This window comes from Protomyctophum bolini (assembly GCF_963924005.1).
Source record: "Protomyctophum bolini genome assembly, chromosome: 8".
In the NCBI taxonomy this organism is placed as follows: Eukaryota; Metazoa; Chordata; class Actinopteri; order Myctophiformes; family Myctophidae; genus Protomyctophum; species Protomyctophum bolini.
Window position 1 is genome coordinate 29,962,790 of NC_137869.1, and position 26,599 is coordinate 29,989,388.

The 26,599-nt window shown below is 42.0% G+C and overlaps 1 protein-coding gene across 2 annotated transcripts in view; it reads right to left on the bottom strand.

Moving 5' to 3' along the window:
* The window catches only part of yjefn3 (YjeF N-terminal domain containing 3), a 72,792-nt gene that overhangs the window by 38,015 nt on the left and 8,178 nt on the right, over positions 1–26,599 (bottom strand). The window lies entirely within an intron of this gene.

The following is a 26,599-nucleotide window of genomic DNA, read 5'->3' on the forward strand; positions in this document are numbered from 1 at the left end:
CGTTGCCGTTTCCCTTTTTTTCCACTGCATTTGAAGACTATTGACCTATTAAAAAATATACCTTTCATTCAATCATTCATCCAGTGTTAATTTTGACAGCAAAGTTTGGTTTAGATTTAGTCATAGTCTCTTGAATAACATTTCATTTAGTTTTAGTCACATTTTATCATCTGAAATGTTTTCGTCTGATGTCTGATTTTACATGCCGCATGCTGAAAATAGCCTATCTACAAGCTTGCAGTGCGACATGTTGTGAGCCGAGTCACCCAAGCGCAACCAAACATAAAATCACTCAGTCTTTTAGTTCTCGCCTACTGGAGCTGTCTCTTTGTTTCATCATAGTTTTAGTCAACAAAATCAACACTGTTCACACAACATCCAATCATACCGAAACTTCAATCACACGTTATGGGGCCTCTACACAGCAGCATACCTCCAAAACAGATTTAATTTGTGCTCGTAGGGAGCAGAAATGGCTGCCCGCAGGGAGCAGTTCCGTCGGCTGTACACCCGAGGCGAGCTTTCCAGTATTCCACTCCAAAACTGTAGCACTCGATAGGCAAAAGTGCTGGTGGATATCTGTGCTTCGAGGAGTGCACTTACCCAGTTTATTTTGCAAAACCTCTGTCATGAAGCCACTGTGGCCATGTACAATACATGCTATATTTCCGGCAACTACGCAGCCTTCAAATCCAGTCCTATATTGATCAGAGCATGGTCACTGAGTTATGGCCATTTGAAATGTTGGACACTGTTGTGATGCTGCCCCACATGTATGCTATTTAGTTCTCTTTGGGGTGACTACTGTCATGGCAAATGGCAAATCCAGAAAACTTAGTTCAGGATTTAGAAAGCGTTAGTCCTAAAAATGTGAGTACTTTTTCCACCACTGTGGAGTCTGGACTAGTGTATTTTATATATATATATATATATATATTGTATACACACACACACACACACACACACACACACACACACACACACACTGTATAAGGAGGACAGTTAAAGCAGTGTAGCAAGTGAGGGAAAACTGCAGCCTGGCGGTGTAGCAAGTGGGCTGGATTGTCATGGCAACATCAAACCGAGGGAAAGCTAAAAAGGGAACAGAAGAAGTGGAGCCACTGTCACGTCTGTGTGGCTGAGTTGTAGCAGAGTAAGTTAGCAGGAAGAAGAGGGGGATAGAGGGTTAGAGGAGAGGAGAACAGGATGAATGGCAGTGGTGGTGCTAGTACAGAGCATACACGCACCCATCCAGTTAATAAAACCCTGCCATTAAGAAGACAACCTAGTAGACCTATAAGTGTCATCCTTCACCGCTATCTGCGTGTGCAGGTCTAAACTAATATAGCACCGTCATTGACCTACTATGGGTGGTGCTTTCATGGCGGCGCGCGTGTCATCTGATGTTGCACAACTATGTAGCTACATTAATGTTGACCTGGGGGTGATAGTTTGAACCGATAAAACCAATTAAAATCCGTTGCTTTCCTTTCACGTGGTTTGTAATTTGCCGCAAGGAGAAAATCATCTGATAACATCCGAAACCGCTAATATCACTGCTGGTTAGCTACAGGAAACGGTTAGGGGCCGGGCAACAGAGGGGAGCATCGAAGAGAAATATGGGATGGGAGAAAGACAATAAATACAGTATGACTTATGAAAAAAAACTAATATTGACTGGACAGAGGGGTTTCTGTGCAACATCATCACAGGAACACATGCACAGCTAGAGGGCAGAAAGCAGCACTCTTCATGACTCTATAGTCAAGATCCAAAGCAGAGATGACAAGGGCCATTTCTCAATACCAAGAACGCAAACAACAAGGGCTATCGCCTTTTATGCCCCACAACAAAACTCCATGACACATTTATGCTTTGTCAGGTAACCAGTTTCGATTTCGACAGCACATTTTAATTTAATTTAGTCAGTCTTTTGAATAACATGTAATTTAGTCATCTGAAAAGTTTTTGTCTAATTTTAGTCGACTAAATATCATAAGATCTTGGTCGACTAAATCCCCCTTACATGACCCTGTATAAGCGACATGATTGGTTATAAAAAACAACTTTAACCAGTGTGATTGGCTGAGCTTGGCCACAGACTGGTTTTCCATGTCTCTCCACCCACTAGGGGGCGAGACAAAAATGTACTTGAGCCTTGTTCATACAATCATTGTTCAAACATCTATCTATAAGTCTCTGTGAGTGTGTGTACGTATGTCTGTAATCCACGTAACTGGAGAACCGTTTGCCCCGTCGACTTCAAATTCAACACACACGTTACACACCCCCCACAGGGAGTGCAGTGCCCCGTGTCGAGTCGGTCAGACCCATGGTTGTCTAGACCGCCACAAAAGGCCTCTGCCCAGACAGATGGGTGGAACGGGTACTCTGACATGGGTACAACGGGTATTGCATAGCCGGGTGAGGCATGGATGGATCTCCAACTTACATTGTTACCGACTCGGTGCTCTACAGCCATGCACTGGGCTAGTTCTTTCAATGTAGAGACCATGTAACATAATTATCTTTCTATTTTGAGACACATTACTACTGCCAAAAGATGGTGGTAATCCACCTAAAAGCTATTTGCCAATAATTTCCATTAGGATATGGTCACAACATGGAAATGCACTCGGTAGCTAGATCCCATTGAAATCCTCCATGCCAGACATGGTCATATGTCATATTTTGAGAGCAGAAACTGCCTGTCATAATTTCACCCCCATCCCTAAAGATTGGACAGTATTAGGATGTTGATATTCATTTTGTATTCATCTTTAGGGCCCCAAATCACACCTTAGAAAGCATGAATTTCAAACAGAAAGTGTTTTTTGACTGGGGGTCATATTTTGACAGCAGCAACTGCCTGGCACCCCTGTCATAGGCCCAATCCCAATTGCCTCCCTCAAGCCCTGAGCCCTGAACCCTCATTGACTTTAGTGACGTCAGCTGTAAGTGCTTGTCCTTATTCACAGACAGTGCCTATACCTACATGTTTGGCCTATTTATACATGTCTATCACGTCTATTTTAGTATTTAAGATGATCGTTTTATTATTAGTTTCTTAAATACACTTTCCTGTGTGATATGGGTTGTAATATTCATATAATAATATTCATTATAAATTGCATTTCCATATTATTTTACTTTGCTCATTAGTCATTTCTCATCATGTTTCCCTTATTATTATTATTATTAAATATATAGCCTATCCTTCCATTCCGTCTCCCTTGTGTGAGAAAGCACTATTGTGTTTGTTGACATTCATAACTAATTTGCATACATAAATGATTGACGTTCGGAGGATCCCCCTCATTCCCCTGGTAACGCTATGAACTGTGGGTAATTTATGCTGCCAAAGTCAGCATCGATGCTGACTTTGGTAAAGGGCACATAAAGGGGCGGGGCTGAGCCCTCACTGACTTACCGATTTCAAATGGGACATCCCTCAAGCCCTCGCAGACTTCACATGAACGCGCAGCTAAGTCAGTGAGGGCTCATTGAGTCAGAAAGGGAGTGGATTGGGATTGGGCCATAGACACTGGCCTCACTTCCTTCCTGGACTACAATTCCCATAATGCTTTGGTGCACTGCTCCTTCTTGGATAGGGGGAGGGCTGTCTAACTGAGACAATGTAGTCCAGGAAGTAAGTGAGCCCAGTGTCCATGACATCATGGAGTCCATGGACACTTTGAAATATTGAAATGTCTAAAAACACATATTGCCCACATAAAAACCAGAGGAAAGTGTTTCGTGTCTCCCAAACATCATTAAAATAAGATCTGGTTGCAAAAGGGGTGAAGTGGCCCTTAATAAAGGCAACACAGGAACAGAAGATCATGAGAAAAGATTAACACAGCTATTTAAATAGAGCCTTTAGTATCATATAACAGCTGTTGAGTTCATTTAAATGTTCACATCTTACAAATACTTTCACATAACAACACCATGCTGGAGCACGGAGGAGGCAGAAATGTGAGTATTGGGACGGGGTTCGCAGGGCTGGCCTTGCAGTCAAGATAAATATAACAGAAAGTTGCAGACCATAGGATTATATTGTCAATTACAAGCTTGCAGTTTGTGATTCACAATCACAAGACCTCCACAATAGATGTTGTGTGGCCTTGGTCTTTCCCTAATGGGACTGATCGAGGGTAGCTACTGGGACATAAGTCGGGACTTGATTACCCCGGCTGGGTCACCTGACTGAGGGGTATGATGTTGCGAGACCCGAAACCCAGATGACCTTAATTAGGATCCATCACTGAGGACACGTCCCAGGTGCATTAATGAGTTGGTTTGGTACTTTCCATTATTGCATCATATATGAAATGCAAGTTATCCATGAACAGTTGAACACAGAGCTGAGATACAAACTCTGATCAACAGAAATGGACAAGACTGCAGAAAGTTATATTATGCATGGGATGCCAGTGATACAACAGTTGGCAGGACTGGAATTCACTGTTGCAGGTGCAGAACCAGAATTTTCAATCGATTTGTGATTTTGGTGACTGTGGTTCCCAAAAAGTGAGCCAGGACCCATTTGTGGGTTGCAGGTCCATTTGTATGGGTCACAAGTACATATCCCTTTTATTTTGGTTTTTAATTATTTCAAAATAATGTCTTAAATGCCAAAAATCTAAGAAATTCCATAAATTGGAAAATAGATAATTAGTTAGGGAAAATTAGCTTAAGTTGTGGCAAATCTGGAAAAAAAATGCTTACCACTAGCTTTCTTCACAGATGTGTTCATAAAGGTGTCTACTATCACAAAAAAATGTGTTCCAAGCCAACTCCCTTGGGAAACTTTGTGGGAGCCAATCAAAGTTGGGGTACCCGGAGGGCCTAGGATAAATGGGGGTGCTGATTACCTTTCAGCCATTACCTTTCAGTAAAAATGACTTCCTGGCCATAAAATTGGCTGCTTTTATATGTCCCAGACATGCGTAATAACTAATATGTCACCCAGCAAGCTTCCATCCATTCTCCAGTATGTACTTCCATAGCCCTCTCCACTTCGTCAGTCTTGCAGAACTATTACCGCTACTGGGAGTATCAAACCAGATACCACAAAGTTTCCCAAGGGAGTTGGCTTGAAAATGTTTTTTGTGATAGTAGACACCTTTATGAACACATCTGTGAAGAAAGCTAGTGGTAAGCATTTTTTTCCCAGATTTGCCATTTTCCCTTATTAAATAAAGTAGTGAAAATAGCCGGATCTACAAGCTCACAATGCGTTGTGATGCTAAAACAGAACCACTGGTCTACACAGAATATGGCTTATTTACTGCCAAGAAGAGAGAGGTGGGAAGAAACTTCAATTCACAGATGGATGGATTATGTTACTGCCGAGCTCATCAAATAATTCAGTGATCATTCATACCGGCATACCGAGTCACAAGACACTTCGTATCAGACTTGATCATCCTTGCTTACACAATACAAACATCCCCCACTCGCAGGGAGATAAGCTAATCTAAATCCACTGCTCAGTGAGTCCTGAGACATAATCCATCCTCATTACGAGGGACGGTACGGTATTCACAGCAAGTCTTGTTGTTGGGGATCCATACTAAATGAACAAAGGAATTCCACAGAGACATGTTTGGCTGTGAAGAACAATTAATCTATGCTTTTAGAGCATACAAAATATGGTATAATAGCCTAGGGTAGGATAATGATAATGTGTGCGACCTTTGAGCCTATCTTTTCCTCTCTTCTCGGAGCCAAATAAAGATAGGTGCATTTGCATCATATGAATTTTCTATTTTTATAATAATGCAAAATGTGTCAGGTGGCTGAGGTGGCTCTGTTCTCTCTAACATTCTTCACACTACACCACTGTTTCCCTAACAGTGATTCGGGAGTCAGGACCCATTTCTGGGGTCTAGGACACACGTTTATGGGTACCTTCATTTTTTGTTTCCTATATTCAGTTTGGAATTATTTCAAAACATTTTCATAAAACATTCCCAAAAAAGGCAACAAAAAAAATGCATTAATTTAAAACAAAATCCAAGAAATTCCATAAATTAGAAAACAAATGTTGAAATATAGCCGATCTACAAGCTTGCAACGTTTCACGAAGCACCACTTGGTGTGCTTGTAGAATGTAGATCTGTTATTTTAACTAGTTTGGGTCCCGGGCAAACACTGCACTGCATGCACGATCCCTTTGGTGTACAGTGTATCAGCTGAGCTTTATCTGACCTCCATCATACACACAGGCCAACTTGGCCAAGTGGGAGTACATGGAGTGGAAGATCAGTTCAAAGGATGTGAGGAGAATGTGGGGAGGGAAACAGGCAATAACACATTTCAGAGAGAGAACCAGCAGTGTATATATACTATATATCTCTCCTCGGTGAGCTGGATACATTCTTTTCGCCTGGTTCGAGGAAAACACTCAGGCCCAGCAGCCCAGCATGATCTGGTATGATAGTGACGACACTAGGCGTTGACTCCCATTGTAAGAATGATATGTGGAGGCTCTCATTCTGTCTCACTGAGATCAAAGTCTGACGCGACTCTCTTCTTCTATACGGGTCTGGCCCAGCCCAACAGATGTGTAATTCTTCCTTACTGTAAGGACAACTGAACCTCTGTAAAACTGGCTGTGTCATCGGTGATACTTTTGTCAACCATCTTACATACAGTATGTACGCGAATGATTTGGTTATCTTTTCCCTGTATAGTGCAGGCTTAAACCGTTTTTTTTTAACTATTTTAGTTGTCTATTCCGAGGCACTGCCATTCCGACTCGCTCAATATTAACCCTGTCTCTAACCCTAACCTAACCTTAACCGCACGCCATAGCCACGCAGTAGGAATGGCAGTGCTTCGGAATGCCACTCCGTTACCGTTGGGAATTGTATAAAACCAATTATTATTTAATTAATTTTTCTGTATGTCACTGCTACCAGCCCAGCCCCCCCCCCCCCCCCCCCCCAGACCACAATGAAAATACGTTTTATCCTTGTGACAGATATGTTCATGTACTTGCCAATAAAAACATCAATCAAATTCAAAACTATAAAAGCATATTGATGATCAAACATTAACATACATCACATCCACATGCCTGTTGTTCCGTCCTCCACTTCAGCCACGTCTTCACCCATAAAGCCACACCCAGTTTGTTTCTGACAATAGCGCGCGCACACACACACACACACACACACACACACACACACACACACAGTGTACATAATTGATGGATGCAGCACTGGGGTGGGAGGTGGTCGGTTGTGGTCATGACTAAACTGCCACACCGATGACCTTTCACAGTTGCACTGTTTTGTGTGTGTGAGTGTTTTGTTCCTGCATGTGTTGATGTTGTGTCGGTAGCAAGCGTTTGGGCAAAAGCTTCAAAGAGAACAATGTTGGTGACACAACACAATATTCTCCCGAGCTGCATAATATAAAAGCAATGTCAAATGTCAATGACAGTCGAACAGCATCGGCTGCACGTAGCAAGAGAGAGAAAGAGAGAAAAGTGTCAATCCAGTAACTTGTGAGATACTCCAGTCAGTGTTTTTTGTCTGCTATGACGCAACAATAATCTTGTTGGCCATGATTTACACTTGGTTGCGTCAAGCGTTAGATGTGGTTGGTGTGTGACATCATGTATAAATCCGGACGGTGGACAATAGGACATTTTGTTTGGGATGGAGTCTGTGAAGAATTCATTTAAGGGTATGCATTTAATCAGGTTTTACAAGTGACCTTGTAAAAGCCTCGGGAGTCGGGACTACAAGAAAAATTATAGTGAAATGCCAACAAGCTGTGCAGTGCAACACCTCAGCGTTTGTTTGTTGAAGATGTGGCTAACCTTAACTTCAGGCTACCACTGACCTTTTCCTTCCCGTAACAGAGCACTGCGTGCATTCACAGAAGCAGCCTGATAACCTCAGTTATAATGTAGGCACGTGGCATATCCCATGCAACAATGTAAAAACCTTAATTACCTAGACAGCCACGTACACGAAGGAGGTCCTGTCAAGATTGAGCGTGCTGAGTGCATTCAGTGTGTGCGTGCGGTGCGTGCGAGAGCCCTGCCTTGCTCTCTAAGCGCATGGGGTTGCAATCCGCCACTGTGATTCAACGCATCACCTAGTGATTCAACGCATTAAATTCAATGGCCCAAACCACACCAAAGGGTCGAGACGGTTTAACTCCTTGCAACCGTTTGGACCCAAGGAGCTGCATGGTGACCCTTTGGTGTGGTTAGGGCTTTAGCCTCCCCACTATACCCACGATACCTTAATTGACAGGCAGCCTCTAGACATTTTAAAGTACAGCTCAAGACCTACTTTTTCACTCTTGCTTTTAAAATCCTTGTTATTCATGTCCTCACTGTATTGCCTTATTCACTGCTATTATTTGAATGTTGTTTTATGCCTTTGCTTTTCTTTTTTCTTTATCGCTCTGTAAGGCACTCACGCTGCATTTCATGTCATGAAAGATGCTATACAAATAAAGTTGTATTATTATTTCATCATTATTATCAAAAACTGCCCTCCTAATATGTGGGGCCGTGTTTTTTCAGTTACTTTTTTGTTTGTTTTTATATGCCTATTTTTAGGAGATGTATTTTTTGAACTTTGTCTTTTCATTTTCCAAAATAATTAAAACAGTTTGACTGGTTTAAACGCGTTACCGCATTTTAATCAACTACCCTACGCTGCAGAGATTGTTGTATTACCTTTAGAGCATACGCTGAATTATTTGGGCTTTTAATCCGTGAAAATCCAGCGAAAAAAGATTCCTCGGTTTGTTATGATCCGATCGCACCATCCACCATCTTGGCACACCCGGAAGACGCACACAAGACCCGTCTCCATGAGGCGTTGTACCCCATTCATTTGCATTGGCCTCAATTTCCCAGAAGCCCTAGCAGCCCACAGCATGTGACGATTTCCGGTTTCGACATCAAAACGAAACCATCTAGTCTCTATCTCCGCGGCAAAGGCAGAGTTTATTTTTATATATTACAATACGGCGGATTAAACACATAAAACAAAAGGCGGGAATGTCGTTTATAGCAACGACAGTAACCTGGATTAAACTATTCCTGGCAGCTAAACTAAACAAAAAGAACACAGACCCCTAACCCTCACATATTAATTTCCCCAAATTGATATGCATTTGGCTGCAGACCCCCACTAGAAAAGATTTTGTGCCAGGGCCCCCATGAGATTTATCAATGCATGTTTTTTCTAAAAATAGCAAGCTAACATGTCACATTCACTAACCAGGTGGGATGCGATGAGAGACTGCACACTATAGGCAACACCAGGGCCTTGTAGACAGAGTTACGCAAACTGCGTTCACTTCATGGGGCCAGTCCAATGGTGGCTCTCCTACGTAGACTTCTATTGAGAATGGGGACTCGCGACTGGTACAAGTCCTGGACCGGAAGTAGGCAGAAATGCATTTGAGCAATAGCCCAGCTTTAATGATCTATTTAGATTGTTTTGTAGTAATAGTACAATAATTTAATTGAACATTAAAGAGACTTTAGTTGTTACTGTACAACAGTTGTCATGTTGCACACATGAGCCTCTTTCCCTTCCTGGCTGTGCCTTGGGGGGTTGGCTCCCATATTGGTCAGTTTAATTGCTGTTGGCTAGCGAGGATGTGAGACATGTCTTGCTACAGCTCCGCCTGAATGTGACTCTAAACCTGTTTATTTGAACTATTTTTTAATCCGTGAATGATATCAAGCCTAGATACCTTTTAGCAGGCCTAAGGGAATTTGTTCTCCTATATGGCAGCGAATGCTAGACCCTGAAGCCAAGTGTTCATCTTTAGTCTGAGGAAGAGCATTGCACTCGAAACGTCACAGTCAACCTTTTGTGTGCAAAGAAAGGCACTTCACTAGCATCGGAGCCCACAGTGTGCGAGTATCTTCATTTCCGTATCTGTATACAGTATACTCATCACTCGGCACCTGCCCAAGTTTGGGTTGGATGTGCATGTCTTTGTGAAGCCAACCCTGCAGAAGTCTCTAGACGGGCTACACCAGAATGTTGTGTGCAGTACTTTAGCAAGAGCGTACTGTACATGTTACCAACAATACCCTGTATGAGGGAATATAGGGTGAGCCAGAAAGTAGTAGCCAGGAGAATGAGACTAGCAGGACACTGCCAAAGACATCAAGAACTGCCAGCGAGCAAAGTGGTGCTGTGGGAACCAACACACGGGCACCGGTCACGAGGACGTCCCACACTAACATATGTGGATGTACTCATGAAAGACGCAGGAGCACAAAACACCAACGAGCTGGTCGGATGTATGGAGAACCGCGATGACTGGAAGCGACGATGGAGTGCTCGTCTGAGGACGACCTAGAGAAAAGGGAGAGGAAATGATCACTCCTCCCTTAACTATGTATGTTTTTTTTTTTATGATAACGGATTTTGTTGTTATTTTTCATGTCATGTGTATGAATTGAATGCATAGGACCCGAATGGAAACAAGACCGCAAGGACTTTTTTTGGTGCAATCCATCCCAGTGTCTGTTTACATTTCTGTCTAATAAAGTATTCAATCAATCAAACAGGTTGAAAACTCGTTTTTTTAAGCACTTTCTATTTGTCCATTTGTGGCAACAATGACAATATGACATTAAGGTTAGCGGGCAGCACTTTTTCCAATTGAAAAGTAGTTTTTTAAACGTTGCACTTTAACACTTTTCTGTCAAAGCATAAATGAGACTTTAATTACTTTAGTCTGGAGACCAGCGCGCAGCAGAGAGGCTGATGGATGTAGTCATAGCGACAGGAGGAGAGGCAAGGAAGCTGAACCCAGATTTCTACAGTGTCATCACAGATAGCTGCTGGCGTCTATCGATCAATTCACTCAAGGTTAAGGGCAGTCAGTTGCACGCACGCACGAATCCATTTCAAAGCAGGAAAATCTATGACCTAACTTGTGGAGGAGAGGAACATCAAACCCGTCCATTTAAATGACTACTATACTGTGTCTTTATACTCATACATTCCCATGGATGCATGGGCCCCATACTACCTAAAGACTTCTGAAGATGCACGTCACAACTCTATACAGACTTCAGCTTCAATTTGTAGATTTGTAAAAATCAGCTGTCAGTGCTGCCTGGAAAATTCTGCTTCATCAGTATGCCTACAGTACAGTATGCCAAAAGAGTGAATGCTAATGCAATTTCAGATTGATTGACTGTCCAACCCGTTCAGACAAATGGATGGATGCACACAGTATTATACAGGCCGTATTATCAAATTTATAGTAGGATTTATAATTTGCTTTTATTTTATTGTTGTTGACGTATGTCAATTAATGTCGATTGGGTATTAATTAATGTCATGTCATGTAATATCTGGTTTTGTGTGGACAAGTAAGCTATCCTAAGCCAAGGAGCCCTGCATGCAAACCCTCAACGAAAATGCATGTTTTTTATGGCTGCTGATGGAATTATGCCACAACTCTACTGACGAAGGGTAAAACAGAATGCAGCAGAGATCAGTGAACATACGTAGAAGCAACATCAAGTGTGGTGATGAGCGTAACCCTGTGGCTGCCCATTTTAAGACATTTGGGACACAGCATTTCTTCTTTACGTTATTGGGGCATAGAGAAGGTTGAGAGACCCCCGTGTTGGTGACCATAATCAGCTTTTACTTCAACGTTATTATACACACCTCACAGACTTTAGCGATCATCATATTTTTACCTTTTTTACTTAAAGGACCACTTCATCCCTTTTCAACCTATCTTCATATAGGTCCTACTCCTCACTAATAATCATGATAAAATGGCTCAGTCTGTGTCTCATAGGAGGGCTGTGGGCAGGTTAGAAACCGTCTTCCAGTGACATCATCATTAGGCAGATTTTTTTTTAAACAAGATGTTTTTACAAAGATTTGATTTTCATTGTCGTGAGAACGATGGCTTCCATTTTCGCAATGCAACTTTTCAGGACTAGAAAGCCTGCAGTTTCTATTAGCTTGTATTCCCCATCGATGATGTCACTGGAAGACGGTTTCTGAACTGCCCACAGCCCTGCTATGAGACACAGACCGAGTAGAAAAATAATGCGCCATTTTTTCATGATTATTAGTGAGGACCTATTATATAAAGATAGGTTGAAAAGTGGTGAAGTGGTCCTTTAATGACCCTGATGCTTTTGGCTATTATTATTATTAATTTGTTATTGTTATGTTGTGTGCTTACTTATTCCTCCCTCATCTGCTCTGAGTCTGACCCTTACACTGTCCATGGTGTTGAATGGTACATTTCAGAGATAGGTCAAATATCGATTTATACATTGTGAAGCGTAACCAACCATAATGAGGATGACACTGCATTTGAAAGGTTAGCCTAAGTTGTCTCAAGCCATTTACCATAATGAGGATGACACTGCATTTGAAAGGTTATCTATAAGAAGACCCTGTATACACGAGGACTGTTAGCTGCGCAAGTTTGTAAACGATATAAAACTTTCCTCCGACCCATATTGCGGTTATGTTAATTATGCATGTCGTTCAGACGAGAGCGGTAAACTGCTCCGGATTCCAGAGAAAGCTGTAGTACACATGCCCGGCCTGTAGATGGCCACCCAAAAAAAAGATAAAGCTGATTTTTCTTGTTTTTCCAGATTGGTAAATCACCATAATTTGTTCTCCGAAAATGGCTCATTTACAAGCTCATGCATGGGCCGCAGATCGGCTATTTTCGGAGAAGAGATTTGTAGACATTATATGCAAATATAAAATAGCTGTGAACTTATGTAAGTGGTTATGGTGAAATAAACCATTAACACTGGTTAGTTTGGAGGGGGCGAGGGGACTATGACATCACCGTTTCAGCAAATATAGGCGGCATTCGCTATACACACAGAGACGACAAAGTCGCGTCTCCAAACTTTCCCACTCTGGAAGGTGGTTTAAAAATTAGCCCCCAAAAACGCCGTCTCCGTGTGACAGAAAGGGCAGATCGGCTAAATACTTGCCTGGGTAACACAGAATACATCCTCGTCTGGACATAGCATAAGTTGTCTCAAGCCATTTACCTATATATTATTGATGGTTTGTCTTAGAAGTTTCTATTGAATATGTTTAAATGAGTATATATCTTTGCTTTGATTGATTGCTTGATTGAATACTTTATTGACAGGAGAGTAGAGAGAGAGAGCGCGAGAGAGAGAGAGAGAGAGGGGGGGGGTGGGGTAGGGAGAGGGAGAGAGATATTTGTTTTTCTTAAAAATGTGGCCTGTCTGCCCGCCGAACATGTTTTCTGTTGTGAGACAACATAAATTAAGCTTTATGGCCCCACTCTCTCTTTCTTTGTCTCTTTCAAGTATTTTCTAGATCCCCTTTTCTGCCCTACCACCACCATCATCACATCTCTTCTATTCCATGCCAGAGTGTGTGATTGTTTGTCTTTTCCAAAACAAGTGGGTTGATTGGACTCCCGGGCCTACTAGATTGTGTCGTGTGTCTTGTCTCTGTCTGTCTTACCACATCACCATCACTCACTCATTGGCCAGTGGGTGTCTCTGACCTCAGAAACTGTCAATCAAGGCACTGTCAATAAATTCCAACACTGAGTTTAACTCCTAGGCATGGGATTTTTTGAGGTTATGAGTTTAAATGAGTCTGAACTCTGTCAACTGTGAATATATCTCTTAGGAGTGGACACATTAGCATAGAAAACAAATAACTTTTATTCACTTCAATCTACCTAGAGCATAGCGGCATTTTACAACAGAGTATCTTTTGGAATGAGAATGCGACGTTCATTTACATAATCATTCATTGTTCTGTTGCATAATTCAACAATGGTATTCCTTGGACAGGAACCAAACAGACAATCAGAGCTCAGTGGAGCAAGAGAGTGAACCCAATTACTAGGGAAAGCCTTTCTGTTGCACTTGCAGACACCCACAAACACAGTGACAAACAAAAGATAATGCCCAGCCATACATGCCCGTACATACACAAGTTCAACCCGCTTCATATACAGTAAAGCCCCTGGCAAATTACACGCACAAATGGCCATTCATGCATGCTCAAGTATAGTACTGTAGCTCGGCAATTAAAGAAACTTTAATACATCCATGCCCCTATAGCATTTGAGGGATTTAGGGCTCTAACGTATGTCATGTCTTACCCGCAAGCATTAACTATTATCCGTAAATTACGCATTTAGGAGCTTTCACTATGCGTAAATGGTATCTTGCTGCCACTATACCCACTATTATGCCGACAGACACCTTTATTTGCGGGTGGAGGTGTGTCTGTAGGCGTGTTGATGCGCTTTCACTATAATTGCTATCTTATGCACACCGGTTTAGGACAACGGAAAGCGCCTCCTCAAACCACCCGTAATGCGAATTCTGTTTGTTAAAAGAATGCACTCCTGAGACCCATGCCTCAGCTTGGCACATGTTGAGAATGCACTCCTGAGACCCATTCCTCAGCTTGACACATGTTGAGAATGCACTCCTGAGACCCATGCCTCAGCTTGACACATGTTGCAGAACACTCCTGAGACCCATGCCTCAGCTTGACACATTTTGAGAATGCACTCCTGAGACCCATGCCTCAGCTTGACACATGTTGCAGAACACTCCTGAGACCCATGCCTCAGCTTAACACATGTTGCAGAACACTCCTGAGACCCATGCCTCAGCTTGACACATGTTGCAGAACATTCACTCCTGAGACCCATGCCTCAGCTTGACACATGTTGCAGAACATTCACTCCTGAGACCCATGCCTCAGCTTGACACATGTTGCAGAACATTCACTCCTGAGACCCATGCCTCAGCTTGACACATGTTGCAGAACACTCCTGAGACCCATGCCTCAGCTTGACACATGTTGCAGAACACTCCTGAGACCCATGCCTCAGCTTAACACATGTTGCAGAACACTCCTGAGACCCATGCCTCAGCTTAACACATGTTGCAGAACACTCCTGAGACCCATGCCTCAGCTTAACACATGTTGCAGAACACTCCTGAGACCCATGCCTCAGCTTGACACATGTTGCAGAACATTCACTCCTGAGACCCATGCCTCAGCTTGACACATGTTGCAGAACATTCACAGCTCAGAGGTCTCATTCTGTCATAATTCTCCACAAATCTCTGTGATTGTAATTTTCCTATAATCAGCAGTGTCAATTCCTAGTGTCCATCGTGTTTAATAAGTATAATAATAGTCAGTAAATAAATAGCCAATTAGGATGGAATCTGCAATATCGGTCAGATCCGTCTTGGACACATGACTATAGAGATAGTGTGTAACAATTTGCGGGATTTTTGGACAGAATCTGGAGAAGTAATATCAAAAAATGTGTTTTTCAAAGGTCAGCCTCTTGGTGGCGCTATAACAGGCCGTTCTGGAAAGTTTGGGGCAGAGGTTCACCGTTGGCGTCCAGGGAGTGTTGTGCAAAATGTGGGCGGGTTAACGGTGCCGGAGATTAGCTGGTAACAGACGAACACACGCGCACACACACGGACGGAGTGCAAAACATACTCTCTCCCCATGCCTTTGGCCTTGTGGAGACAACAAGATACACTGTCACTAACTGCATTATACTTTATTTACTGGAGTTCTGCATTGCTGTATACTAGGCCCCATCCTGCAATTATCTTAGCGGAAATTAGGTGATGTACAAGCTCACAGCACGTAGTGCTAGTTCCGTCCGTTCGCTCCCAAAATAGGGATGCTAGGGTTCAAGTAGTTAATACAGATGTGTGGCTCAAACTTCAATTAGCCTTAGGAAGAAGTACAGTAGCATACAGTACCTAGAGTCATTACACTTGAGTGGGTTGATAACGTGTTCCCCGGGTAACAGACCTATACGTTTGGTTTCCATGGTGTCTCATCACGTTGACAGTTGACAAAAGAGTAATCGAAGCTAAAATATCACCCTTTCTTTACCTCCCAGCATCCTCTGCCCCACATCCATTTTTCTTTTTTCATACAGAGCAGATGTGCTGAGGAGAGGCCAGCGTCCCCATTCTGTCAACCTCCACATTTCATTTGAGCCTCAAGGTCCTCATGATCCTTGTGTATAAGTCATGTCCGCCCACCCCCAATCCAATTCCAATCTACCCCAAATTGGAATGGCACGTTGAACGGCCTCTATAGAGTGTCACAGTCCCTCCCCCTTTCATGGCCCGAAGAGAATTTCCCATTAATTTATCCCATAGACGATTCAGAACGTTTAAGAACTGCAACGCTCTATAGAGCACACATCCAAAGGTGGCAACAATGGCACATAGGGGGGATCACAAATGAGAAAAGTTGAACAATATGTCATAGGAAAAAAAGGTCACACCTGTGTGAAGTGAGCGGTGCCTTTGAGGAGTTGATCTGATGTACACACTATCAAGTATGATGACGTGTGATGATGTAGCAGTGGCCCTCACCATATACATATAGTAATTTATTTTGCCATTGACTTGAATGAAATTGGGGGCAGAATAATAATGCATAGACACACAAAACCATATGTTGGAGGCTTGGAGCAGTTAGCACCGGTTTATAAGAGCTTGACATACATGCATGCATGCATTCAGCTCAGCTCAGCTCAGCACGGGGTACTATACTTTGGTCCGACATACCATTGGTCCGATCGACTACTACCCCAAACCCTCACCCTAACCATAACCGCGAGCACGGAGCAGCACACCTAAACCTAAACCTAAACCCCAACCCTATCCCGAGTCGGACCAATGCTCCTTCGAACCAATGGTCCGTCGGATCATAGTATGCCTCCCCTCATCACGCACGCACACACACACACACACACACACACACACACACACACACACACGCACGTCGCACGCGTCTGTGCACAGATTTTGCCAATGTGCTAGAGAGTCACAAAGGTGCAAGATGTGATGCAGTCACAAAACTTTACAGTTAGATGAGATGTGAGAAGGTTTTCCAACTATTTTGACCAGTAACCAATCAAAAACTATTTCAGACTCACCATACTCAAACTGTCATTTAACCACGCAGCATTATGTCTGGTGTGACATCATGGCAAGACGGTTTATACTGTCGGTGTTAGTAGTGTGTAGTTACATTTCTAAAGGGCCTTTCCTCTAGCACAGTGGTTTTCAACCTATTTCATATCAAGGCCCATTATTTATTCAGCATTTGAGCCACAGACCACCATTTGATGAGATTTAGCCTCTCAGACCCAAAATTAAAGAATATTTTGTCATCGTTGGATAATATTTTGTCCACAATTCCATGCTGTGTTGATATACCATTAGGTGAAATAGCAGGCCAACGTTGATCAAAATAACAATTATTTTACATTCTCTAATTGTGTAGACTTCTATGTAAATTAAGTAATGCAGATGTTTAACAATAATTTAACTCTTGAGAGTGTAAAATGAAACCAAATGGACCCTTTGTGTCGATTTGGTTTCATTTTATGTTCTCAAGAGAACCATTTGGTTACCAACTTTCCATCATTTAGCTGGGGACCACTTGGAATCCTCTCAAGCACCAGTGGTAGTCCCCGGACCACTGGTTGCTCTAGTACCTTCATCTTCAGCCAACATTTTCAGTTGGGTGTAAAGAGTAGCATGGGGCCGTTAGTGGCGCTCCTACACTCTATGTTGTGCGCTAGTTTTGGAAAACAGGCAATAGGCTCTATGCACAGCAGCCTTATTGGAAAGAAATTCACAGGTCTTACCAATCCTACTCCTATAACTAGAATGCCCATGTCGTGGTGTTCGTCAGCTATGGCCCAGCTCACGAGCACTCTACTTGGCTCCAAACTTGGCACAGAATATTAATAAATCAGTGCTCTGGCTGTGATCTAGGCTTATTTTCCTGCCTTCAATGTATTTACATATTGTACAGTTAATATTAAACTCCATTATTCAGGCACATTTTAGCCAACTTTTTGGCCATTAGGCCCACCCTACGCAGCGCAACATACGTCACGATTTTGAAGCTACTCAACACCTGATAATAATCTCATGTGATAACATTTCCTCCCTTCATAACCTCATTCATCTCACCGAATAGCAATAACTCCTCTCCCACTCACCCAATCTACAGTATCTGATAACTCTTAGCATAACCCCAGCACCTGACATCATCTGCTCGTCATCACTTCAGCCATTTTTACCCAATTTATCTCTTACTTCCTTACTCTTCTCTTACTTTATCTCTTACTTCCTCCATCCCTTCAAACTAGGAAAATAACAGGGAATGTGTGTAAGTGCTTTACACAGAAAAACCTCTGAAACATAATTTAAAATGCAAACTGCTGTCCTCACGCAGGAGGCACACAATGGAGCAGCCAAGAGCAGAAGATGTATGATGCAAAAAAATAACAAGGACTAACTTCAGGCCTCAGCCCTTTTAAAATCCACTTTACTGATATAGCACATTTTACAACACAAGGTTACCAAACTGCTGCACAGAAGATGTAAAAAAAAAAGGCTATAAAAAAGCGAAATACACTATGTAAGCTACAGCATAAAAAACAGCAAGAAACACACCGTAAAATAAGAAACAAAAACAAACAAAAAAGAGACACATTATAGAATACAAGACGCAGCAGTGTCAGCAGACTGTGAATCAAAGCAAAGACCACAGAACTCTGAAACGGGATCAAAAGCCACGGTATTAAAGTGGGACTTGAGGCGAGATTTAAACGTCTTGACGTGGGGTCCAGTTTGATATGGGAGGGAAGCTCATTCCACAATTTGGGGGTTACTATTGAAAAGGTTCGGTCACCTCTGGTCTTTAAACTTGGTCATTGGGACAATACGTTTCAACTTGTCCGCAGACCGCAATGACCTTGGGGACTGGGGAGTATAGACTTCTAGAAGTGCAGAGAGATACTGAGGTGCTTTAAACCATTCTGTGATTTAAAGCAAACAATACAATCTTTTTGTAAAAAATAAGAATAAGAAAAAGAAAACAAACATGCTATGTTCATTGTTTGCCTGCTATCCTATAGTTTCATATTATTTTGATAGTATATTAGACTGATGCTAGGTTCCTGGGCAAATGGAGGTGCCAGAGTGGGAAGGGTGCATGGCAGGGATCTGGGTTGAAGGAGGTTCCTGGCTTACATGCAATTGCAATCCTAGTTTACTGAGGCACTAAACTTCACTGTGTCTCTGCATTTGACGCATTATTTTGTCAACTAAAACTATGACGAAAAATATTGTTATTTTGTCAACTAAAACTATGACGAAAAATGTTCCACTACCTTTTTTCACTGACAAAAAAAGTCATTTTATGCAGGGTTGTGTGCCTGTAAATAGCTGATCTACATGCCATAGATTGGCAATTTTCAGTAGCCACAAATCGGTCATTTCGACACAATCAAGTCCTGTCAAAATACATTTTAGTCAACAAAAAATAAATAAAAAAGTTCAGATGACTGAAACTAAATAAAAATCAGACCTTGTCTGAAGTGAGCGGTGCAACAGCGCCACCTGTTGGTACCCTAAACATACATAGGGACGGACGGACAGACAGACATTGCTGGTTCTAGGAGTGGTTGCACCACTCAAAAATGTATTAAAAAAGACTATGACAAACTTGCTTTGCAACAAATTTGCTGCCAAAATTAATACAGATTTGATGCATATGAGCCGAGGTATTTGCTTATTATAAGTCGGATGAGTGCAAAATTGTAAATGCAGTGAATTATGTCTGGCACTGGTCCAATGACGGAGGCCTGTAGTGCAAATTGTGATCCTTGTTGACACCAAAATTGCATTGCGATTCTTATTTGCAAATGACACAGGCCCTACTGTTACTGTACGTGTACCTCTCCTACACCGGAAATTTGCAAATATCAAATACATGCATGGAGGGAAGAACACACCACTTTGCCCACTGCTGCGTTTTCGGACCCGAATATCGGGAGCTTATTTCAGAGAAACGCACCAGTCTGCAAGGAGACAGACTGTTGACTCTCATCAATAAAGGAAAAGAGGGCACTGTTTTCCTTTATTATTTTGATGATGGGTTCTCAAATTGGCAAGGATCTAATCCGAAAAACGCAGCTGTGTGCAAGCTCCTTCAGTCTTGTTTGTTTGTTTGCTAAAGGAACCTTCAAAGGACTTCAGAGACAAGACAAGAGAGGATCCTTCCATTATTGATTCCTCTTTGCTTCTCTATACTAAACAGAATGGAGAGCCCGGTGAGTTGAAAAGGGAGTGGTTTTTATTCTGTGGATGTGAAGTGCAGTGTGCACAAAAGCTGCTGGTTTATTCACAAAATAACTTAATAAAATAATATAATAACTTAATAAAAAGATCAAAAATACATAAAACAGCAACAGCCTAGATTCAACAGTGACAGTCTTCAGTTCTCACACACGCATATAGAAACACACTCTCCTCTTAGCATTATCACACACACACACACACACACACACACACACACACACACACACACACACACACACACACACACACACACACACACACACACACACTCCTCTTAGCTCTTCTCCCCTCTATGGCATGCTAGTAGGGATGGAGAGCACATTCAGCAACAGACTACCACACTGGCACACCACAAAGACTCTTGGTCAGTCCTTTGTGTCAGTAGCCATCAGGCTCCACAACCCAAGCTTGACCGGGATAGAATAGAATGCTCTTTTCTTATGGATTACTGACTCTGGGACGCTTACAGACACATGCAGAACCATCACAGATGCCTTTTGGGATACTGACTGAGACTGTTGACATTTGAAGTGAAATGTATCAGCAATTACATCAGCAAAGAGGGAGCATCTCCATAGAGCATCTTTCCATAGAATGCAATCAATTAAATCAATCAACCAAAATCAATCATTTTTGTAATTGTATTATTTCTTTCCTTTTTTGTATTATGTGAAAGCATATGTGCTATTTACAACTTCACCAAAATGCCATATTATAAAATGAAAGGTTATTATTGACTACTGGGGTAAACACATTTGTTTTGTTTGTTAATTCTCTTGATTCAGAGTTAAGGGAAAGCAAACCTAGTCTTGAGAAGCTCTTCTAAAAATGTACCACTCCTAGTATAAATATTGCAAATGAACACCTGCACACTTGTCCCTGAAATCTCTCCAAAATGGATCCTAAAGGGAATATAATAAGGATATAATTCTCTATACAATTCTCTCTAATCCTTTCTCAAATTGGCCTCGAGAAACAAAGCACGGACATGCTCCTTGTGGAAGGCTAATTTAATCATGAGTCAGCAGGGCTGTGTCAGAGACAAGTGAGAATAAAAAGAAAGCTTTAGAGCCATAAAAGACTAACCTGACTGAGTCAGGTTAATCAAAGACTACCACGCAATAAAACATAAACTTGCAGCTCAGCAAAAAGTCAGACAAAACACTGTCTTTGATAACTACATGTACATGTACATGTGCATGTGTGTATGTGTTTCCATCAGCTCTCTTATTGGAACCCACCCATACACACGTGATGTGCCTGCCTCCATGTGTGCCTTTGCGCATGGGTGTGTTAACACTGTGTGTCTGTATCGTCCTCTTCACATCCATGCCAAGCAGCATCAAAACAATTTAAGAGATGTCGGGCTGAGAGCCCATAATCCAATTGTGCCTTTCAGACTCTTTGCCCCTCTGCCACCCACACACACCCACTTTTGTGGCAAATTGAGAGCTCTCATGGCTAATCGGACTTTAATAGCAGAATAACGGTGATGATCGAATCCTTGCCTGGGAACAAATCTTCTCTGCGCTCGTGTTTGCTCTCTCTGCATTTCTCCTTTTCCGTTTACATCATTATAGATGGCCTATATACAAGTGTCCCTCCTGTCACACGGGCAAATGGAGGTGCCAGAGTGGGAAGGGTGGCAGGGATCTAGGAGGAATAATAAGGAGGCAAGCCAGAGGAATAACAATAAGGCAAGGCCATTACAGCCAGGGAAGGACAAGAAGTTAGGGAGTATAGGGACACAGACAGCCATGGGGACAGACTGCCAAAAGAATGGATGATGAACAGACCAGCAAACAGAGAGACAGATGGTCAGACAGAGAGGCAAGTTTGCTAAAGAAACCTTTAAAAGGACTTAAGAGACAAGAGAGGATTCTTCCATTATAGATTCCTCTTTCCTTCTCTATACTAAACAGAATGGAGAGCCCGGTGAGTTGAAAAGGGAGTGGTTTTTATTCTGTGGATGTGAAGTGCAGTGTGCACAAAAGCTGCTGGTTTATTCACAAAATAACGTAATAAAAAAAAGATCAAAAATACATAAAACAGCAACAGCCTAGGTTCAACAGTGACAGTCTTCAGTTCTCACACACATCAACACACACTCGTCATCATTATCACACACACATTGAGACAGACAACAGACGAGACAATAGACAAAAACAACAGACGGAAAGAGCGAATGGTAGGCAGAAAGGAGTTGTGGATGAAGGGGTGATGGTGGGTGGAGAACATGAACTGTGCCAGAGGAGACGGAGGGAGTGAGAGGAACAGCCAGGAAACAAATGAGATAAAGACACAAGAATGGCATGTCACTTAGGTTAATCAAATTTAACATGCTAGATATAATCAATGCCTGGAAGAATATTATATAAAACCTTATAAAACCTTCTTTGTATAACTTGTGCCCCCCTAAATCTATGGTCAAACAGTACTGGTCGACTAAAGAGCACTGACCTTTAGCTCAGAAGTACCGCTGACATTTATGGCTATCTACTTTCCGTTACAGCTAGTTTGGCTGAACAATGCTCACTTAAAATACTAGAGGATATCTGCAATGTCGTACACTCCATAATGCTACACAAAGTTCAGCAAACATTTACTCTTTCAATGCGCAAGTTTCTTTATTTCCTTTCTTCCTAAAGCACAACATTCAACTCACAACCGAATATTTTGCCATTTTGCACCCACAATTTTAATCTCACCATTTTGTATAAACAAAATATATTGTTCTATATAATCAATACTAACATTATTTAACAAACTAGACCGTTGCCCAGCTGTAGAGCACTGAGTCGGTAACGATGGAAGTTGGAGATCCATACCCCACCCAGCTATGCAATACCCGTTCCCTTTTATGCCCATATATGGAGATTTCTGTATGTGTCTCTCTGTGTCCCTTTATTCCTATATATGGAGTTCTGTGTAAAGACATGCCCAAATATAGAGTGTTGTGATGTCAGAACAGGCCAGCTCCATACAGTATATGGAGCATGGGCAGGGGCCCTGTCCAGAGCCCTGGCAGAGGTATTTTATGGCGGTTCTGGACAACCGTGGGTCCGACCGACTCGACACAGAGCACTGCACTCCCTGTGGATGAGTGGAACGCGTGTGGCAAATTTGAAGTCGGTGGGGCGAATGATTCTCGAGTTACGTGTATAGGTGCATTACAGCCGTACACACATAGACAGAGAGAGACGTGGTGCATAGATAGATGTCTACGCAATGTACAATTTACAATTTAGCAGACGCTCTTAATCCAGAGCGATTTACAGTAAGCAGGAACAAAAGACATGGTAATACATCAAATACTTAAAAATAGTCATTATGAATCCTATGTATGCTAATAATTTAACTGTGGAATATCTATATAATGAACAGGGTACTATATAGTGCTATGTCTACATAAAATGCTATCATGTTTTTACCAGCTCAGAACAATTGCGAAAATCAAATCCGTCCTGTCATTTGCAGATTTAGAGAAGGTCATTCACGCCTTTATAACCTCCCGATTAGATTACTGTAACGGTCTGTACACCTGTTTATCACAGAAATCCATCTCCCGCTTACAACTGGTGCAGAATGCCGCTGCCAGCTGCCACCTAACTTTTTGGCTTCTCTTAATCTGTTTTTATTTTATTATGCTATGATTACTATGATGTGATGTTATTAACTGTTGTTCAGCACATTGTAATGCATGTTTTAAAAAGTGCTATATAAATAAAGTTATTTTATTTATTATTATTATTATCTAAGTTACATACTGTAAGTTGAACCTTTGCATACGCCTGTAAGGTTGTCGGGCTATGGCAAGTCTGAAGAGGTGGGTTTTCAGACTACGGCGGAAGATTGGGAGTGAGTCTGCAGTTCTAATTGCAATGGGAAGTGCATTCCATAGTTTTGGAGCCAGAAGGGAGAAGAGTTTGGGACATGTGGAGCGTTGTCCCGGTGTTTTTAGTGAAGGTACCTCCAGCTTCCCTGCGTTGGCTGATCTGAGTGCGCGGGAGGGCGCAGAGTTGCTGCATGTTTGTTCCAATTGTCATAATAACTAAATATGCTACTGCACCATGTTTCAACTCGGCTTTAACTCTGGGAACTGCAGCAAGTAGGCCGGGTCTGTGTGATTTAATATGTTTTAAAATAAATAAATAAAGTTTAGCCCCACATATACTGCTTTGGGTAAGAGCAGGCGCAGCCCCAGAATGAGATGAGAGAAAGAGATAGAGACAGATAAATCAAATCTGAAATCTGAAATACTCTGCTGTTACTGCAGCTAGACTCGCTAGAGAACTCAATTGTTTTTATAATCAACACTTTATTTTTTGTTTAGTTTGTTGTTGTTGCTGTCGGTTTTTACTTACAAGATAATGTAGTTTTAGAGTTAGACCATCTGACTCAGACCATCAAACACCGACAGAGTAGTAAGGTGACAAGACAGAGTGTAGCAAACCAAAGGAATTGATGGAATTCAAATGCATCGCTGTATAAAAATGTAAACCGCACGTCTAGTAGGGATGTCCCGATCACCTTTTGTTTTTCTCCCGGTCCGATCATTTCATTTTGAGCATCTGCCGATACCGATTTTTCCCGATCCGATATTTATATTTTATAGAACACGTTTATTCCATATCAGAATAATATAATATCCCAAATCACAGATAATATCCAGTCTAATATCATGATACGGATATAATATTGATACTAGGGATGTCCCCATCACGTTTTTTGGCTCCCGGGACAACCCTACCGTCAAGCAATGTTTGGTGAAACAAGGAGACAGCAAAGATAGCAGATATACTGTACAAGCTCACTCACAACATCACGTACATCATGATGCAACGTAATGTGATGTGAATTATGGAGATACAAGGTTTCCATGGTTTTCCCACCCTAGGCCACAGCAACAATGTGCGTGCATGCTAATGGAGAGAAAAGGCTATGCGATATTTGGAGTGAAATACATGATGTGAGCTGTGAACCTATTGTTGTCACAGACTGCCAGTGTGCAACTTGTTACTTCAGCCAGCCATTGGGGATGTCCCATTTATGGAGAATGAATTACAATAATTTAGCAACAGTAGCATTTCGTTTCCTTAAACCATGTGCATTACCCAGAGGTTCTGTATAATCCAATCAAGTCATTATGGAGATGTTCAATGTGGATGACTTGGTGATTTAGTTCTTCTCATGTTTATTATCATCATTGTCTTGTACATAAAATGTGTGCTTTATATGATCCATTACTATTACAGAGCAATTAGATATAATCTCATCTAATCCTTCCGGGTTCACATATTACCATGCTTAGTTGCCAAGCCTTGCTTACAGTAAACCTGCTGGATGGAAAGACGAAAGCAGCTCATTTAACACATGTAACTATGGGATATGTACTGTATAATATTAAAATATGCACAATATACACAAATATATAGGATTTTTACTGGCAAATGTGAACATTTATACACATTTTCCACAGTTAGCCTTCAACAGAGAGTACATACATTCAAGTGTGTACTGCACATAACATGTTGTGGGTCCAACACCATCTATACATTCACAAAAAAGCCTGTCTGTCAGTCTCTCCCGGACATAACTCTACCATGGGTACCATCCAAAATAATTAAGAATGACTTGATGTGTGGCAGCTTGGAAGAATGCACGATGGAACTCCCTGGTGCCCCCCTGGTGGCCATAAAGAAAATGTGTTTGGTACACCTAAAAATGATAATAATAATCTGTGCCCCCCCTGCTCGGAGAGCCTAAAATCACTTATGAACAAGAGGTTCGCAATAAGGACAATGGTTATTGCCTGAACAGGTGGGGCAAGCAATCCCAACTTTCCAGAGTAGGCTGGTTGCTGTGGGTCCTGCACTGAGTACTCCAGCTCCCCGACTTCAACACTGCTGGCAGCAGAGATACAGAGGACCACAATACTGCCAGCATCGGTACATTATGGCTTGATGATGGCCATCATTCAGCTTGCACGATTTACATGTACATAGCACCTTTTTGTATAGTACGCATACATGCCAAACACCCACTGAAATTCTCTCTCTCTCTCTCTCTCTGTGTCTCTCTCTCTCTCTTTCTGTGCACGTCTGTCTGTCTCTATGGCCCGGTAAAACCCAGAGATTCATTAATATATTATTGATCTTGCCGTCTGTCCATCTGATGCTGTATAGGTCTCCCAAGACAGGTTCCCTGTGGAACAAACTGATGAAACCTCTAATATACAGTACATACATATACATACAACAGCCATTAACCCGGGTCCTGATAACATCAAATTACACATCAAATGTACAGTATGTAATCCACAGAGAAAAGACCACAGAAAGAGGCTGAAATCATGGATAAGAATGACAACGATTTCATCTC